Genomic DNA, 13,569 nt, shown 5'->3' with positions numbered 1-13,569 from the left:
TTTAATTTATCCTAAAAATAATCCTCCTGAGGAACTCAGTTTGAGTTAATTGTGTTTCAAATCAAGGTAGGGACGAATTCACTAGGCTTCCATATTCCTGAATGTCATCTTCAGAAATTCTGCTGATCACATTTATTTTGAGAAAGATTCTTCAACTAACTCTTCCTCTAGTTTGGACATAGGAGGCCCAAGCATCACTTACTGGACATATTTCAATAGTGATGAAAATAAGTACAGTCCCAACTGCCCAAAATTTTAAAGAAATTAGGGAAAACCTACTGAATATCAAGCAGTCAATCAATTATAAATATATTCCAGTCTGTCTGTCCTTTAACAAAGAGAAAGAGATGCTACCAGAAAATTTAGGTGAAGCCTATAAAAATTTTTCAAATCAAACTAAGCAGCTAACTGATTTTGGAAAATTAAATTTGAAATGGTCAATACCAGCCCCTCATAATTTAGTCACTAAAGTTCTCTGGCCTAGAAGTAGCTGAGGAGATGAACTAAACAGTATTTTGCCTTTGTCTTAGAAAGATTATAGCTCTGAGTTGTTCAGGTCACTTGCCCAGATGTTCATTTAATGGAAAATTTATCTGCTGGAAAATTAATTCTCTTAATGCTCCAAATCTCCTTGACTCATTAATAAAGGGAGGTTGGATTCAGTGAATAGAGTGCTGGACCTGTAGTCAGGAAGATCCAAATTCAAATCTAGATTCAAACATTTACCAGCCGTGTGATACTTAAACAAGGGCAAGTCATTTAACCTCTTTGTTTCTGTTCCTCAACTATGAAATGAGGATAATACCAATTGGTGTTGAGTATCAAATGAGACCGTATTTGTAGCGTGCTTTACATAGGCCTTGCATACTGTAGATATTATATAAATACTAGATATTAAGAAACAATAAATCTTAACAGTTCAGAGAAACCTGAAAAGACTTAGCTGAATGATGCTGAACTGAATAAGCAGAACCAGGAGAACAACATACAACTTCCAGAGCAAAACAAAAACAGCATTAAAAGCAATGAAATTAGTTAACTGTCATGCACAAGTTTCACCCCACAAAACTTGTAATGAAATAGACTTCTTTATGTACAGAAATGGAGGAATATGACTATGGAATGTCACATTATGCTGTCAGAACCAACAGATTTAGTAGTCACTTGTTTCCCTTTGAATGTGGGGCTTGTCAAGGCAAAACTATAAGGCCTATGATGTAACAACAAGATAAAAATAAAACAAAGTTAAAAATAATAAAACTTTTTTAAACATTAACAAACAGAAATAGCCCAGGTTCTTATATTCTCTATGCTTGTTAATATTATATTTAAGGGAGAAAAAAAACAAGTAGAAACTGAAGCAGCCTACACATTTAGTTTAAGAGCTATTTCTTTCCAAATTTAACAGAGAAAAAAATTTGTAGTATGTTAAATGGACAGACAAATGATTTCTGCTACATCAGAAATCATTGCACTTGCCCTTTATAAAAGTTATGTTTCTAAGATGGGAGGGAAGGAGTTCATAGATACTCTGTTTTGGAAGGTAATTAACTGATGAGCTGGCATTACTAGTTATAGAATTTTATATTGTGTAACACCTTCTCCTCTGGGATACTCTTTCTTCTAGGGGACTTGGTGACCATTCTCCAAAGTATTTTTTTGCAAGGCAATGGGGTTAAGTGGCTTGCCCAAGGCCACACGGCTAAGCAATTATTAAGTGTCTGAGGCCAGATTTGAACTCAGGTACTCCTGACTCTAGGACCGGTGCTCTATCCACTGCGCCACCTAGCCGCCCCATTGGTGACCATCTCTTGGATTTCCTCCAATCCTTCTCACTCTCCTTTGCTGGATAATCAGCTAACCGTAATATGTCCCCTACAAGGGATATACCCCAAGATTTCATCCTACCACCTCATTCCTTTTCTTTATACATTTAAGTGGGTGACATCATAATGTCCTGTGGATTTAATTATCATCTCTATGAAGATGATTCTCAGCTCTATATTTCCAATGCACCATCACTAATTTAACATTTCAAACTAGTTGTCCCTCAGGAAATTTGAACTCAACATGTCCAAAACATAACTCATTACCTTTCTCCTCAAATCCAACCTTCTTCCAAATTTCCCTGTTTTTGTTGAGGATCACATCATCTTTTCTTATTGTTTGCAACCTTAATACCAACTGTGACTACACAATCTCCCTCATTCCCATACATATAATCAGTTGCCATTTCTATAGACATATGTCATATGTATCTCCAATCTATAGACATATGTCATATGTATCTCCAATCTATCCATACAACTACCAACCCCCATTCCCTATCACCAGAGAAAATTTTGAAACTTGATAACAGCCAAGTAGATGACTAAAATCAACTGTGTTGAAGTAACCCAGTTAGGTTTGGAACTGTTGTATTTTGACTTTCAGTATTTTGTTGGTATTGATATAGATGAAAAAACTCAATAGTTTTGACCAATTTCATGTCCTTTTCTTCCTCCATCCTTTCTCCTTCTTCCACCTACCATCTTTTACTAACATCAAAGACTGAGGGTACAAATATGCTTTTCACAAGATGTACGAGCCTTCAAGAACTGATGTCATAAACTGTTGCAAAAATGATGTAATAAGATTTGTGGCTTGGCATTCTTTGACATCAACTCAGAGTTCTGGGAGTATATCTCCACATCACACAAAGAACATACAATTCATCACTAATAAAAATACAGCAAAGAAGAATACTAAATGAATGTTAAAGAATTGAAAGAAACAAGTAACCCTTGTACCAGAAGGTAATTAGTGGGTTTTTGCTTTGTTTTAGCTTCCATTAGTAATCTTTCACTCAAGTCATATACATCTTTTTTTTTTTAAGTTTTTGCAAAGCAGTGGGGTTAAGTGGCTTGCCCAAGGCCACACAGCTAGGTAATTATTAAGTGTTTGAGGCCGAATTTGAACTCAGGTACTCCTGACTCCAGGGCCGGTGCTCTATTCACTGCGCCACCTAGCCGCCCCAAGTCATATACATCTTGTTCTTCTCTTTCTTACCTCTCTATTTCTTTTTTTTTAAATCTTATTTTTATTGATAAGAGGCAGCATGGTTTAGTATTAGAAAGCTCTAAGTCAAGAAGATCCTGAGTTCAAATGCCATTTCTGACATTAACATTATCTGACTCTGGACAACTCATTTTTCCATTCAGGGCTTGAAGTAACTATATTACAAGTAAGGTAACTGAATAGGGAAAGAGGGCTGGATATATTTAAAAATAAGGTGACACCAAAACAAAAGTATCTATGACTGTTTTAAAGTTGGACCTGTGATTTCATCAAAATAGGGATCTTTTAATGAGGAATTTCTATTCATGCAGATCAGTATAATTTAAGATTTAAAAAAAGATGCAAAAGCTTCATGGAGTCAACATTACTGTACATTAATGCTGTCAAAATCAATTTGACCCTCAATCATATTCATGCTGAATAGCTCAAAGCAAATTGGAATGTATAACCACTGAGAAGATTTGGCAGGAAGTTTTCCCATTACTGGAAGTCTGTTCTGAGAAGACTTAACCTGCTGAGATGAAAAAACTTTGACTGTTTTCCTTCTTTCTCTCAGGCAGACAGAGACGATTCTATTCTTCCAGTAGACATACATATTGCAATGTTGAATTTCATGTCCCTTTGTTTTATCTGAGTCCATGAACCTTTTGCATCTTTTTTTAATCTTTAATTATACTTGTATGCAAGTTTTTTGACTTAGTTTTTCTCTTTCAGATCTAATACCCTGCTTTGTACCACCACAAACACAATTCAGTCTCTTGCTGCACCTTCCCCACAAAAAAAGGCACATTCTCTCCTTATGAAAAATTATCAATTGTAATCTAAAGGAAAGTTAATAGAATGATAGACTTTCAGCTCTTGCCCAGATTACCTCTTCAGACAATACCTCTATTGGTTTCAGTCGAACTTTTACCTAGGTAGCTAGAATATGGGCCTCATAACCTTCCTATGCAGGTAAGTAACACAGAAAATGATCTCAAAGATCATTTAGATATAACCCATACCAGAACTAGAATCCCTTTTATAAAAAATCTGAAAAGGGGCCATCCAGTTTGGGCTTAAGAGAACATATCCTACAACTCATTGCCTGTTTGAGATAGATAAAATTATTTGTAAATGTTTTCTTACGTCAAACCTAAAATTACATCTTTGCAGCTCAAAAAAAATTGCTACCATGAGCATGTCAACTATTCAAATACTTTAAAAATGTTTTCTAAGGTATGTTCCCTGATATCTTCTCTTCTCCAAACTAAATATTCCCTATCCTTTCAACTAATATAGATCATGATCTTATTATTTTTCAACATCCTTTGTCTTGTGGAAAATTTCTAATTTATCAATCTCCTTCCTAAAAGCAGTATTCAGAACTGAATATAGTACTCTAAATGTGATGTGATCAGGGCAAAGAGCAACAAAACTCTTACCTTCCTAGTCCTGAAAACTATCACTTTCAATAATTATAATAGTAATAATAATTATAATTTATATAGTACTTAAAGGTTTTTACAAGTATTATTTCATTTTATCCTCTAATAATCCTTGTACTCCTTCAGTATATAAAAATAACTGAGCATATCCCCTAATTATTTATATATAATTAGCCATGATACTTACTTAGCTCCTTCCTAGTTTTGCCCCATCATCCTTTCTTCCCCAGAGATAGCCTGACCAGAAGTCACTGAATTTAGGATTTCTGACTACACATGTTCACACATACATCTTTTCATACCACCATTTCCAATTCTGTCCCAGAGGAGTGCCTTGGGTCCAGAGGTCAGAGGTCTTGGTCTCTCCTTTAGGTCATTCTCATTCCCACTGAATTTGTTTCTGCCCTTTGTGATTTAAAGAGCTGTTATTGTTCTTTGTGTAAATATAATTCTCTCTGTTATTTTCTATCTGTTCATCCCTCTGCAGTATCACTTCATCACAGTCAGGTAAGAGTCACAAAGTTTGAACTAAAATAATACACGACTTACTCAGTCACCCTAAGACATCTCAGGTCTCTTTGTCAATGATTGTATCCACATCTGGAAATCTCACTAGTTACTCCCCTAGATTTGCTGCATGATGAATGAACAGGTATACCAAAGCTACAATAGTTCAAGTGGGTTACTATCCTGAAAAATCACTTTTGCTGAAGATTAGTATCTTTCCTCTATATATTGTAAAACAGTATGATAATAATTGCTAAATGAGTGGAATTTTCTTGAACCAAATTTGATTTTTACTTGAATCTTTGGGATTGTTTGTGACCATTTAGGGACAGGGGTATAGAAGAAGATAAGAAAGGAAAGCATGGCAAGAGAGATGTTCATCTGAAAAAGTTCCACTAGATTGGGTGTATTGCAAAGGCATTGTAAGTTAGGAAAATACATTTCTATTGATAGCTTTTGTTTTAATAACACTGAAATTTCTCCCTGAATCTCCTCTCACTCTTAGTGAGCCATAGTTTCCAACAAATTTTTTTTTTAAGTTTTTGCAAGGCAGTGGAGTTAAGTGGCTTGCCCAAGGCCATACAGCTAGGTAATTATTAAGTGTCTGAGGCCGGGTTTGAACTCAGGTACTCCTGACTCCAGGTCAGGTGCTCTATCCACTGCACCATGTAGCCACCCCAAACAAATAATTTTTAAAAAGACAAAAAGGGGGGAAGAGAAAATAAATTTAGTAAAACAAAAATGTGAAAATATCTGATATTATATGCCTTACTCTACACTCGGGAATTCCTGTCTGTGCATAGGAGTAAAGGGAGATGTCTTTACATATCTTCTTCTGTGAGGATCAGGCTTGTTCTTTATAATTTTGTTTTGTGGTGTTTATTATTTCCATTTACATGGTTGAGGTAGTTGTATTATTTTCCTTGCTCTACACATCACTTTGCATCAGTTCAAGTCTTTCCATGTTCAATATATTAATTTCTTACAACAGACAAATACTCTCCAATCAATGGACATCTATTTTGTTTCTAATTCTAAGCTACAACAAAAAGCAACAACAATATTTTTGTGTGTATGGAGGCTTTCTTTTGGTCAATGGCACAAAAATTAAAACAATCTTATATCCAGAACTATAAATATACTAGTCCCACTGTCCTAGTCAGCCCATATTTAAAATATTATGCTCAGTTCTGACACTTTGAGAAAGAATATGGGACACTAAAAAAGATGATGAAGACATTATCTTATGCTATATGATGATGATCAGTTGAAGGAACTTGGAATGTTTCTCCTAGCTATTAAAAAAAATGTTTGGGGGGGGGAATGGAAAATGGCTGTTCTCTCAAGTATTTGAAGGACTGTCATGGGAATGAAGGCTTAGACTTGAGTTGATTGATCCTAGGAGCTGCAAGCAATTCAGTGGCAGAATGGATAGAATATTGGACCTGGAATTAGGAAAACCTGAGTTTAAATCCAGTATCTAACATTTACTCGCTTGGTAAGTCATTTAATCTCTGTTTGCCCCAGTTTCCTCATCTATTAAAATGGAAAGAATAATAGCATCTATTTCAAAGGGTTATTTGGGGGATCAAATGAAATACTATTTGTAAAACACTTAATACAGTGCTATATAAATGCTAACTATGTATTACTACTGCTGTTGCTGCTACAACTGCTACTGCTGCTACTGCTGCCACTACCACCACTACCATTACTACGGCCATTACTACTACTACCACCACCACCACTACTACTACTACTACTATTACTACTACTTCCACTAGTACTACTACTGCTATAACTACTATTACTTATTACTACCACTACCACCATTGCTACCACTAGTACTACTATAAAACAGAAATAAGTTAGAAGCTATATAGAAGAAAATTGGACTTAATTTAAAGGAGAAATGTCATAGCAACTAAAATTATCTTAAGGTAGAATAAATTATTCTTAGTCCCTGAATCCTTTTCTGTAAAATGAAGTGTTGGACCTACATGTCTTCTGAAGTCCCTTCCTGATTAAATCTGTGATCCTTTGAGTGGAGTAGTTCCTCCACACTTGAGGTCTTCAAACAAGGACTGGATAATCATTTCCTGTAGATGTTTTAGGGGGATTTCTTGTTCAGATACAAGTTGTACTAGATGGCAACAAGGCTCTTTCATCTCTGAAATTCTGTGATTCTATGAAATTTGAGGAAAGTGCAATTTTCTGAAATTTCCAATAATGTCTCTTATGTAAGAACAGGACCCTATTGATTATCTCATCCACTTAAAAGTAATTATTTTTGTTAGATAAGGATACTTCTTGACTGAATCAATCAAAACTCAATATGAACAGGGTCTTTACACCTCCTTGAATAAATCAAAGCCATTGTGTTAGAGGTTTGGTCATTACCTAAGGATTGAACAAAAAAGGAAGGATCCATCTCAGAAGAAAAAGATTCTCAGGGTCCAGATTTTGAGAAGTTGGAGCAAGGGAAGTCTTCTAGCACACCTCTGAGGAGTAGAGGTAAAACTGAATTGTTGCAGAGAAGGGAGCTCCTTCGAGATTTTGTTGATTCTAAAAGTCCCTAAGGGTACAAAAGAGCCTCCCCTAAGCCTTCTCCCTGAACCTGGCTGCTGACAGACATTAAAATGTTATCTGCTTTTTCCTTGTGTAAACAAGGAAACTGAATTTTTCTTTAACCACAAACAGGCCTGGGTTAACAAGAGAAAGATTTAACTGTAAAGTTAGGAATTTTCCTAATTTGAATCTCAGAACAATTGTGACTGAAATAATTACTCTTATCTTAAACTTCCAAAAGCTGAAGAGGAACCTATTGACATTAGAGGCCAATATATCTTCCCCTGTAGTCTCTAAATGAGACTAAATGTTAGAACTAGAAGACCAATGAGGCATATCTATCAGTTGTCTCAATAAGAAACTGGAAATGCAAAAGCTATGGATTTCTAATGTTTCCTATTGGTGATGTTTGTGACTGAAAAATAACTTGAACTCAATTTTCTAATCTGCAAAATGGAATAGTATTCATCAGCATACAATTTCGCTTCATTTCCTCCATCTCCTCCCCCTCCCCTCCCAACCCTGAACTTATTAGCAGAACATTCCCAGTATTCAGTAAAAAAAATTTCCCTGGATTGAATTAGGGCAGTGTTATGGGCTTTCCCCCGTAATGTCCATCAAGTTTTTCAGCACCTTAAGTTGGTGACTGTTAGAGCAGAATCACAGAACAGATGTGTGTGATCCTACAGATCAACCTTTCCAAAACTGTGCTCCAAACAATGCAAACAGGATTGCTATAAGAATTTCAATGTTGGCATATTTTCCTTTCTAAAATATTAACTATAAAATTATGTACATATTAAAATACTAATTATGCATGGCAACTTTTCAATATGTGCATTTAATTCCTCTATTTTGTTCCCAAATTACCCTAGCTCTAACTTTATTCTTGGTATATACAAAGATAAGCATTTATCAGTTCCACCAAAATATTTCTAATCTGAACAGATTCCATGACAAATTAATATGGGAAATACCACTAAAGAGTAATCTCTAATTTTAGCATCATTGTTGCCTTCATTTAGTCCTAATAAAAAAAGATCCCAGTTCATCTAAATCTAGAATTTGCATTTTTATAAGCTAAAACCAAATTGAACCCTCTGCTATACACAGAGCAATTAAAATTCTTTCACAGTATGTAAATAACAATTCCATCCTGGACCTCAGGTTACAAACTGAATCAAGGGTCTCTGCTAGAATTTTGCTGAGAGGTAAATAAAACAGTGAGTACTGTACTTGTTTCAGCATGTAATTCTCATATTTTGATTCAAATTATGAATATTTTATAAGTTTTTAGGTCCAGATATCATTACTATTACTTTGAATTTAGTTATATCTTACTTTCCCAACACCCACTGTCTGATTAGAACAAAAACTCTACATTAGAAATGTATGTAGAAGGGAATAAGAGGATACAAGTGCTATGATGCTATGATGGTCCCTGGAAAATAGCCTATCTATACTGAATGAGATAATCTCATAAACTTTATAGATAAGGCAAATTTTATTAATTCTCTGGTAGATTAAAAAATCATTTCCTGTCATAAAAAGCACATTCTATTTTTTTAATGTTTAAAAACAAATCAGGTCAAATTCATATGAAATAAGTACACATCCAGGTCCCATCTTCCTTTTCTCTCTTTTTCAAAAATCCAATAAAACCAAAGTCATTCCTCCTACAAATATTCCCAAATTTAGTCTCATGGGATTGGGGAAACTATCAAATGAAATCACTAGGAAAGTGCAAACTATGCTCTTTGCCTGCATGTGGCTTTTTAACATGTCACTGATAAAAAATTGGAGGCAGGAAGCATTTCCTCTATCCAATGTCAGTACTCAGGAGAGAGAGGTACTCACAACATGGGTCAAAAGTTGAAGGGAAAAAAGTGAAAATGTACTTTTCCTTGTAAAATTCTCAAGAGTCAAAATATTTTAAAGTCATTTTTCTTGGTTCAGGGGTTCTATGTTGCCCATACACTAAATAGTATATCATACATAATGCTCTGGATAAATTCAACACAGAAGTGTGAATCAACATCACTTATTGAATGCCCATCTTGTGAAAAACCCATTATGAAATATTTTAAAATAAAATAAATAAATAGTCCTTGTTCTTAAACAGCTTGTAATCTATATACACATACATAAATTTAATAATATCATATAAAGAAATATGCAACTTTTAAATTAATGTCCTTTCCTGATTTTAAAATAATAAATAGTCCTTGCTCTCAAACAGCTTGTAATCTATATACATATATACATAAATTTAATAATATCATATAAAGAAATATGCAAAATTTAAATTAATGTCCTTTCCTGATCCTCTGAAATAAGTGATCTTCTCCACTCCACCACCACCACCTCTGTCAAACCCCTATAAAATTTTATTGATACCTAACTTTCTTTCTAACTTGTATTTGGGTTATTATATTATTTCTCTTATCAAAGCCATGACTAATAATTTTTTCACATGGATAAAAATACTCTGCAGGAGTAGAGGATTGGTAGCCCAGAAAACAATTTGATCATGGGCACAATGATATTAAGAAACTGAATAGTCAATCCCCCAAATCCTTTACACTGAGAGGGTTAGAAGGGAAGATGAATTCTGGGAGAGGGGCACCATACAGACAAGATCCTTGGAATGGCAATAGTTGTAATCACATTGTGGCATGGGTCAGTGGGGAACCATGAGAGAGAGAGAGAGCACCATCCCAAGATGTCAGCAACCTGGGAAAAAGCCTTGTTCACTATGTCCTAGTTACAACCCTATGTCTTATTACCTGTACTAGAACCTAAGTTCTTAAGAGCATGACCCCTGTCTTATTCATCTTCCTTGTATCAGTCCCATGGTTTAGTACATGATCTTTATAATGAATAACAGAAGTTCAAAGAAAATTTGTTGAATAGAATAACAACAACAGCCAAAAATATATATTGAGAATAAGAGATAGGTGGTAGAGTTGTACTCTCAATATTGGAAAGAACTTCTATGAAAAGTTTTTAGAAAAACATAGACAAGAGTGAGATGGATAAGGGTTGTAATCCACAATGATAGAGGAAAATGTACCCACCTTGGTTAATGTTCTAAGTAAGTACAAAAAGGAGTGGCCATGGTAGTATGAAATTAAATGGGGAAAACTGGAAGGAGGAGAGTTTCTGAAGAAATACATTGTGTTTCTCTTGTATTTATTGAGTAGAATGGGAATTATGGGGGGAGAATTTGAGAGTCAAGGAGATAGAAGGCCATCTAACTTGAAAACAGCTGTTTGCTATCATTGTCATCCACCTTATCCCCTTGTTATAAAAGAGTAGGTCAAAACTTCTCTTGACTGTTTATTATTATGTGACGGAATGTGCATATGAGGGTGGAAGTACAGTTGAGTTATTATTGTTATTGAGAGAATGGTGTGGTTAATAAGTAATTAATGAGACCTGGAGAGTGTGAACCACACAAGAATGAGACTATTACAGTTCATTGGTTGTTTTTGTCTAAACCATGTGAAGATGTGTAAAAGGAATTGCTTCTGGGTATGAACAGCCCTCCCCTAAACACTATGTCTTAGCATAGTTGAGACAACCTTGAATACAGATCTTGTAGCTAATTCTGTCTTGGGCACATGAGGAGTAGTTTCCAGGCCTACTTATGACAGGTACTTCCTGCCTCTAGTACAGAAAAAAATAGGTGGTAAAAATCCTGGGTCCTATTGCAATACCTATGGCATAGTCCCAATGGAAGACCTTTGAAAAGTAGCAGAAGGGGGTTCCTGGGACTCTAGGGCAGTGGTCTTCAAATTACAGTGGAAGGGCAAGCACTAATGGTCCTAAAATAAGCTGCCCTTGGACAAGAATTCCCAAGTTCCACCAGGTTCAATTTTCATAGTCAAATGTGCCTTGGTTCATCATAAGCTCTCTGCCAAGGAATTTTGAAGAAGCTAGGAAGAATATGAATTTGATAGGGAAGAAGGTAGACTCTTATTGCAACACCCTTGATGAATTTCCTAGCTCTCATGTACAGGATAGGGAGGTTCAAGGGATTGACTGGCAAGACTCTATATAATCAAAGAGTATGGAATTTTTCCATAAAAAAAGAAAAGGAAAAAGAGAAGATGGTGGCATGAAGGCAGGAATTCCTGGAAACTAGTTCCCCAAAAAACTCCAAAAGTCATCCAAATTATGACTCTAGCCAAAATTTAGAGGGGCAGAACCCACAGAAAGACCAAGTGATACAATTTCCCAGCCCAAGACAACTTAGAAATTTCATGGGAAGTCTGTTTCACTGGGATCAAAGGTTCGAAAAAGCTGCTGTAGGCACAGCCAGTGGAGTGCCTAGATCCCTGGGGATGCCTGAGTCCATGGCAGAGGGGGTAGTTTCCAGACCTCCTGGCCCAGAGATCACCAGGAACAGCTTGAGACCTTCAACACCCCAGCTATGTATGTTGCCATCCAGGCTATGCTGTCCCTATATGCCTCTGGTTTTACCACTGGTATTGTGAGGGACTCAGGTAGTGGTGATGTGACCCACACTGTGCCCATCTATGAAGGTTATGCCCTTCCTCATGCCATCCTCCATCTGGATCTGGCTGGCCATGATCTGATGGGCTACCTCATGAAGATTCTGACTGAGAGAAGGTACAGTTTCACTACCACAGCTGAGAGGGAAATCATGCATGACATCAAGGAGAAACTGTGCTATGTCTCCCCAGACTTCAAGCAGGAGATGGCCACTGCTGCCTCCAGCTCCTTTCTAGAAAAGAGCTATGAGCTCCCTGATGGGCAGGTTATCACTATTGGCAACGAGAGGTTCTGATATCCAGAAGCTCTCTTCCAACCTTCTCTCTTAGGAAAGGAATCGTGTGGAATTCATGAAACTACCTTCAACTGCATCATGAAATGTGATGTTGACATCTGTAAGGATCTGTATGCCAATACCATATTGTCTGGTGGCACCACCATGTACCTAGGCATTGCTGACAGGATGCAAAAGAGATTACAGCCCTAGCCCCCAACACAATGAAAATCAAGATCATTGCCCCACCTGAGTGTAAATACTCTGTCTGAATTGGAGGCTCTATTCTGGCAGCCTCTTCCTTCTACCTTCCAGCAGATGTGGATTAGCAAGTAGGAGTATGATGAATCTGGGCCTTCCATTGTCCACCACAAATGGTTCTATTTGTTTTGGGTTTTTTTGTCAAAAGGGTATGATAATGGCCCAAAAGAGAGATGAGATTGGCATGGCTTTATTTGGGGTTTGGGTTTTTTTTTTTTTGGCGCCTGACTCAGGATTCAAAAACTGGAATTGTGAAGGTGACAAGCAGTCTAAGTATGTGGGAGGTAAACATCTCCAAAGTTCTACAGTGCATCTTCAGGACACTGTATATTTGTTTTTTTTTTAAGTCATTCCGAATAATTGTATAATGCATTGTTACAGAGTTACTTGCCTCTGTGAAGGTGGCTATCCTGCTCTTAGAGCAAAGGAGCTACTTAACAAAACATCCAGAAGGGGAAGGGGGAAGGTATTAGTATTGCTTTTCATGTAAATTAATGTAATCCTTTAAAAAAAGCTTTTCATATCTTCCGCCTTAATACTTGTTACTTTTTTAAAAAATTGTCAACCATAATGGACAGCCCCCTAAAATCCCACCCTGCCCCCAACATAGATGTGAAGGAAGACTTTTTGTAGTCTCCCTGGGCATTTAATAAGATTGGTGCCAGTACTTGGGGGAAGGGAGGAGCTTTACCTGTATACTGACTTTAAGACCAATTCAAATAAAAGTATACATGTTAAAGGAAAAAAAAACAGAATTGACCAGCTGGAAAAGAAGATAACTCCTTCAAATGCAGAATGGAACTAAAGGAAGCTAATGACTTAGTGAGAAATCAAGAAGAAATAAAACTATTCCCAAAAAAACTCCCAAAATTAGAAAAAATATGAAATATCTTATTGGAAAAACAGCCAACCTTGAAAACAGATCCAGAAGAGATCATTTAAAATTATTGGGCTACC

At 36.2% G+C, this 13,569-nt stretch overlaps 1 pseudogene; it reads left to right on the top strand.

Moving 5' to 3' along the window:
• Nucleotides 1-12,623, top strand: part of LOC141496459 (actin, cytoplasmic 2-like) — a 29,008-nt pseudogene extending 16,385 nt beyond the window's left edge.
• Nucleotides 12,624-13,569: the final 946 nt, after the last annotated feature.

Source organism: Macrotis lagotis, chromosome 8 (genome assembly GCF_037893015.1).
Source record: "Macrotis lagotis isolate mMagLag1 chromosome 8, bilby.v1.9.chrom.fasta, whole genome shotgun sequence".
NCBI lineage: Eukaryota > Metazoa > Chordata > Mammalia > Peramelemorphia > Peramelidae > Macrotis > Macrotis lagotis.
The sequence above is the reverse complement of the archived record's forward strand: the minus strand, read 5'-3'. Positions and strand labels throughout refer to the sequence as shown.